The sequence below is a fragment of the Acinonyx jubatus genome, chromosome C2 (genome assembly GCF_027475565.1).
Source record: "Acinonyx jubatus isolate Ajub_Pintada_27869175 chromosome C2, VMU_Ajub_asm_v1.0, whole genome shotgun sequence".
NCBI lineage: Eukaryota > Metazoa > Chordata > Mammalia > Carnivora > Felidae > Acinonyx > Acinonyx jubatus.
The window spans coordinates 69,265,034-69,271,917 of record NC_069384.1 but is presented as its reverse complement, the minus strand read 5'-3'; positions in this window follow the sequence as shown (position 1 = coordinate 69,271,917).

The window sequence follows — 6,884 nt, the reverse complement described above, 5'->3', positions numbered from 1 at the left end:
TGCTTCCCCATGCACATCTTAACTTGTCTCACATTATGAAGCAGCCAAACATTTTGGATAGGACCGATCTGACCCCCAGCTCCAAGGGTGGGTCTTGGTTTGTCCAAGCCCATCAGTGGAACCCCATCCCCCTTGCCAGTGATTGATTTGGTGAGCACATGGCATAAGTAGATGCAATTAGAAAAAAGCCCCAGTTTTGGTAGGAAGCTTGGAGGAAGAGAAATCCTTTGTTCCCTTGACAAAGAAGGCTTAAAGCTATGAAGCCTCGGACTGCTTCGGTTTTGCTGAGCCAACATGTAGAGGAGGGCAGAGCTAAGAGAACCAAGGAAGAATGGAGCTGGAGCTCTGATCAGACCATGCCTGAAGCATCTGGACTTGACTGTTAGTCCACTGTGAATAGTTATTTCTGTTTTTGAAGTTGAAAGCATCCTCACAGATATCACTTTGTTTATTCTCCTGTTCTCAAGGCTGGGTGGTAAACGGTATAAAGGAAACACTCTTATGAACTGTTAACACCTATAAAGACATCAGTCAACAGTTCACAGCAGAAGAATTTATGTAGATGTAACTTAAAACTGGCTGACCTTGTAACGTCATCACAGGTGATCTGTGTGTTACCTCCTTTACATTTGAAGATGATTCTGGATTCAGTACTAGAAGAAGGCTATTTGAACATCTTTTCTAAACAGACCCCCCCCCTCCCGCCCCGTCCTTGTGCCCCCATCACCATATGCCAGTCTCCATCACTTCTCAAACATCCTGGGCCATATAACTCTGGGCTTCATGGACTGGACTATCATCCACTTTTCAGAGACTTTCATTGCTATTGTTTAAATAAAAAATTGTTCTAAATATGTATACGTGTAATGTTTACATTACATGACATTACATTACAAAAATGGCTTTCACGTACAAAGATGCTTTTGATTCTTACATAATATGACTTACGATTCATTTGTTTCTGCTCACTGGGAACTTTGCAAGGGTTTCCCATGTTGGTTGTCCTGCAACCTCGGAGGGCTATCAGAATGAACTAAGATGCGAATTAGATCACGATGCCCCCTGCTTCAGGCTTTTGGGGGTTCTCCCCTGAGAGAATAAAGCTCACGGAATTGAGGCAAACTCTTGTGGCCCATCACACCACCAACTGCTCCAGCTTTGCCTAATGCCCAGGGCACTGACACTCTGGCCCCAGCTGTTGCTCCGCAAACACACCTCCTCTCCGTACCTCCAATTCTCTATTCACGCTGTTCCCTGCGCTTAGAAAGCCCCTTTCCTTCAACTGCTAACAATCCTCTCCATCTGTCTTCATTGGCTAAACCATCAATCCCCTCTGACCAGCTTCCCTGAATCCTGTCTTCCCCCACCAGTGCTCTCAGGTAGAGGCATGCCTCCTTCACATCCCAGCTATGCCCTGAAGCCAGCTCCCCCCGGGAAAGGGGTGGTGCGTGGTGAGTCCGTGTTTCCTTCTCCCCAGCACAATGCCTGGCATGGAATATTAAATGACTGTGAAACAGCAGTGTGAAACAGACTCTCCCAGCTCAGTCTTGAAGAATGTGTTCATTATGTGGTGACGGTTCATTGTGGTGATGGTTTCACGGCTATATCAAAACTTGTCCAGTTGCACACGTGACATATTTCCAGTTTATTGTATGTCAGTTATACCTCAACAAAGTTATTTTTGTAAGTGGGGGGCAGACTGTCACACAGGGTCCTCTCAGACCTTCAGGGAGGCATTCTCTGATCACAGTCCTAAGACAGGGCAGGAACATGTACATGTTATTCTGCTGTTCTTCATGCCAAAATTTCTCTGGGGTCAGCACTGGGGGGGGGGAGGAACCAACTGGAGATGGGACACTGGCTGTCAACAGCAGGTCTCAGCTGTCCGTTGGAGTCACCTGAGGAGATTGAAAACTCACTGATGCCTGGGGCCCTTCCCAGAGCACTTCACTGGTCTAGGGCAGCCTATCAGGATCGTTAAGGCCCCCAGGTGACTCGAATGTGCGGCAGATTTTGAGAACCACTGTTTCAGATCAGTGAGTGGTTTGGCCAGAACCCAGATCGCATCATTTCCAATTCCTTCCCAGGAGTCCGTTGTGCCCAAGAAGCAACCACCAGTTGCCGTCAACACCAAACTGCTTGAGATTCAAATCTCTGGGGCAGTTTTGCCCCTGAACCAAAGTCACCCCAACCCTTCCTAGCAGCTGGGCAAATCCCATGGCCAGTAGGTGGCGCCGTATCCTCTGACTTGCAAAAACCCCCACCTCTGGTAGGGCGGCGCTTTCAAAAGACTCCTTTGAAATTGTTAAGTTTGAATGCGCTAATACTAAATAATTTCCCCTTGACTTCTTGGTCTCTTCAATCCTCACTCTTGTGCCAGAGAAACATGAATATGACTCTTGTAATCTCACTCTAGTAATATTTGCATCATTTTCCCTGGGTCATTAGAGATCGTACGTGGTTCCCTTCATTGGCTCTAAGATAACTGAGTATTGAAGTCATGTTAACATCGTTGTGCATAAAATTTGATACAACTGTTCAGATAACCGATTTTTTATTTCATGGTAATTTTCCAAAATAGAAAAAGGAAATTCATTTTCACTGAAAAATTCTTCAGTTAAGGTAAAAGTACAAAATGCCACCAATAGGAAGTCTCTTTCATCAGCTTTCATGAGGTGAGCAGGTCTGGCTGTTTTTTTAAGGGAATGAGGTTGAGGAAAGGCCTGGGGCACAGCATAGGGGCCTTCCCCTCAACCTCCAGTCTATGAAATGTGTGTTCTTTTACTCAAAGAAGCCTGGGACAAATCATCAAAGGCTTAATAATTCCTGCAGACCTGATTTTCTGAGCCCACAGTCATGACATATGGTCCAATAGAAGAATTTTCTTCTGCCTTCAGGTGAGAGAAGGAAAACATTCTGCACAGGTCAGTTCTGGAACGTTTGGACTAAGTATCGAGGGATGAGTCAGAGTTGACTAGTCAGAAGAGAGAAGGGATAAGGCCTTCTGCGGGGAAGAAACACCAACATGCAAAGGTGAGAGTGTGTTTATGAGGCAGAAATGCCGGGTGGGGGGTCGAAGGGCCTTGCGTGTCACATAATCACTGGATTCCTGGTCTTTCAGTTATACCAAGTATGTATCCCATCTTCTTTTTCTAAAGAGCAGGCTAAACAACTATAATTAGTAAGGCATTGACCACATCTTCTGATGTAGATAACTTGCAAGCCCTCCGTGGTCTCTTTGGAAGGAAGGAGCCCAGCTTGCTCAAGTTAAGGCCTATGAGTATCCTGCCTCGGGTCTGACTTGGCTCTGTCCTTCTGCGCCACTTGGAAAACAGTGATTTGGGTGACCTCGTCTAAGAGCCACACACCCCTCAGCTAATTACATTTTGGCCTGTTGATCTGAGAGGGTGAAAGGCCCTGTGTTTGCTGTCAGTGAAGATTTAATTGTGGTTGGGGACGAGTGCTGGAAGGACAGCTATACAGCATAGAGCTCTTGTGACCAAAGGCCTGCTGTAACCCTGGAGGGGCCATCTGTTTAACATGACTTAGACTTGTAGGTCAAAGCTATTGCCCTTAGAAGTCATTCAGGGATCTCCCAAATTGAGGAAGTATTCAATTAATAATTACTGAATGCCTACCATGTACCAGGAATTTTCAGATGTATTTACTAATTTAACCTGCATACAAATATTTTCTAAAATAATCATAAGACTACCTATTGCACTTTAGAAAATATTACAATATTACCGTGTATTTCTTTAAAATACACTCAAATTATGTCAAGACTATGTCGTAGTCACGCTGAAGATCAGAAATTCCAAATGAGGCAGCTGTGATGTAGTAGAAAGAGGAATGGTCCCTGGAGTCAGGAGATCTTGGCTCTCTCACTTATCACTTCTCTAAGCCCCAGTCCAAAAGGGGAGAATAAGGCATGTTTTACAGTGAGGATTTGTATGAACTATACATACCTGGCTGGGCACCATCCTTTGGGCCTGAGCGTGTCAACTTTTTGAACTGTGTCTTTGTGAGGAAGCTGGAAAGCCAGCAAATCTCCTACAGTGCAACAAGGCCCTTCTTTCCTACCTGAGCTGACCGCGACGCTAGGCTAACACCAGAGCTCCATGTGATGAACTGTGGATAGTGCCAGGCTGGTCAGCTAGGATTCCTAGCCACATTTTCTGACTAAAGTCAAGTGTGGCCTCTGGAAGGCTTGTGGTCTGAATGTTTAGTTGAACCCAGGAGGGACCTCAGGTGGCCACTGCAGGCATCGTGGCTTATTTCATGATCTCTGAAATGTTAGAGCAGACAGTGACTTATCTCTACTGAAGCCAGGGAAAAGGAAACTGTCAAAGAAGGAGCTTGGGTTTACATGGAATGAAGAATTTGCTGTGATTAATGATTAAACAATCAGAGTATCTTAGCTAGGGGGCTTATGGAAGATCCTGGGACATGATTTAAAGAGGTGCATCAGGGGCGCCTGGGTGGCTCAGTCGGTCAAGCGTCTGACTTCGGCTCGGGGCATAATTTCATGGTTCATGGGTTCAAGCCTCACATCAGGCTCTCTGCTGTTAACCTGAATTCTGCTTTGGATCCTCTGTCTCCCCCTCTCTCCGCCCCTCCTCCATGCTCCTCCCCGACTCTACTGTCTCAAAAATAAACAAACATCTAAAAAAATTGTTTAAGATGTGGGGTGACCATCTTCAGAGTCCATTCTCAAGACAGACCTTCACTGTCTTCCCACAGGCCTTGCACCCTCTGTTAAAGGGCAGTGGTTTTTTGAAGGACAACTTTCAGTTGGTACAACAGGTTATGTAAAGCAGAGCCTGCTGCCAAGTGCCAAACACATTTGACTTCACAAGTAGTAATTACAGAACCAGGTCTGGCATGGACTAGAGTCTTCTCTTTCCACGTGAGCAAACTGTGGTCCAAAGAGGGGCAGGCCGTTGCACGGCTGCTCAGCTAGGTTATGGCATTGAGACTGGAACTCAGTTCTTCTGATTTGGAGCCCAGATTGCTAGTTTTCCTCCACTAGCAATTATATATGAAGAGCTATATTCCACAGAAGGGCAGCAGGCCCTGCACACAGGCCAAAGTTGGATCCCAGGCAGTAGCCTGATGCTTGTTGCAGTGCTATTGGCCCTTGGCTTCCTGTAGACCCTGTCCCCAAGCAGTTACTCATCTCCATGCCCCCACCCCACCCCGACCTCGTCCCCCAGAAAGACATAGGGGGTCAGAAGCTTGTCCTACCTTTTGAAAAGCTGCTGATCTTCTAGCTAAGCATTGTCTTAAGGACCGCTGATAGCGCTAACTCAAGGCAGGAGAGAGAGACAGGAAGAAAGTGGGAGGTGGCAAGTAAGGGAATGGAGTGTAGGTGAAAAGGAGGATAAAAAGAAGGTGGTTCTCAGGTGGCCAATGCTCAGCTTCCAGGAGCATTCCCAAGTTACTGGCTTCTTCCCTCCTGTCTTCAGATGTCTCCGTCCCTGCCTGTGTTCACTGCCTTCTGTCCCATCCTCCTACTCTGTGGCATTTCCCCCAGGCCACATCTGCATGGACCGCACCTGCTCTGTGCTCCTTCCCCCCCATCCCCTGCTCTCTCCTTTTTTCTTGCCACTTACTCTCCAGGTCTCTAGACGTGATTAATTTAAAAGGTGTGGGGCGTGTGTGTGTGTGTGTGTGTGTGCTTGTGTTCATTCATTGTAATTTTATTGAAACAACTGGAAAAGAATCCATGCCTTTAGGTGGTGTGAAGTAACTTCTAGAAAGAAAGAAACATATCGTGATGGCTTTGCTGGTGTGGAGAAGGCATATTTAGGGAAGGACTCCAGCAGTCTCCTCAGGGTCCAAGCCCTACGGATAATTTTAAAGAAAAGTTTTCTCAAAAGAAAACACACATGCCAAAATTAGTTGAAAAACATAACAACTTTCACTGTAATTTAATTTATGGATATTATTTTTAAATGTTTCAGTTCATGAAAGCCAGAAAACAGATATTCCCTCTGGAATAGATAATCTTAAAAATATTTTCAAAACTAACCTTTGAAAAATTGCTCTCAGAAAGATATAATAATGAGTGTTTTCAGAATTGATAATTATATGAACAGGGCGAGGGCTGAAAACATGCAGCTTATTTAGCAAGAGCATGCTAGCTACTTCATAAATGAGTTTAAAATGCTTGCATATGCTTCTTAGCCTCAGAGAAATGTGACATTTCTATAACTTACGGCTACATTTTTACATTAAGAGCAACAACAAACAGAAAGTCCATTCCTTATTGTTGAAAATTTCTGTCAAGACCTGTTTTGTATTCCATTTCTTCATGTGAAATTCTATCCACCTCAGGCTTGGCATAACCCCAATGTGAGTGCTTAACCCAAAAACAAACAAAAATAACAGGGATCTACTATAGGCCAGTTAACATCGTAGGCTATTTTCACCAAAATGGAACCTGGTGTGCTCACCACGGCTTGTCATGTGCCCATCTCCTCGTGTGTACCCATTACCTCGACATTGCCTCTAGCTGTGTCCTTGGTGGTCCCCTAGTGCCTGTAAACTCTGAGAGCCAGTATAGGGGTTATATTTTCCTAACCCCAGGACCATGGTGCACAGGAGGAGAAAAACCTATAAAGAACATTTTCCTATAAAAAGAAATCGAATTCGGGAAGGCACCTGGGTGGCTCAGTTGGTTGAGCATCTGACCTCAGCTCAGATAATGATCTTGCAATTTGTGGGTTTGACCCCACATTGGACCCGCTGCTGTCAGCCTATCAGCCCCCTTCAGATCCTCTGTTCCCCTCTCTTTGCTCGTCCCCCCCATTTGTGCTCTCCCAAAAACTAATAAATATTTTTTTAAAGAAATATAATTTGGTATTTTTTTTAAATTTTCA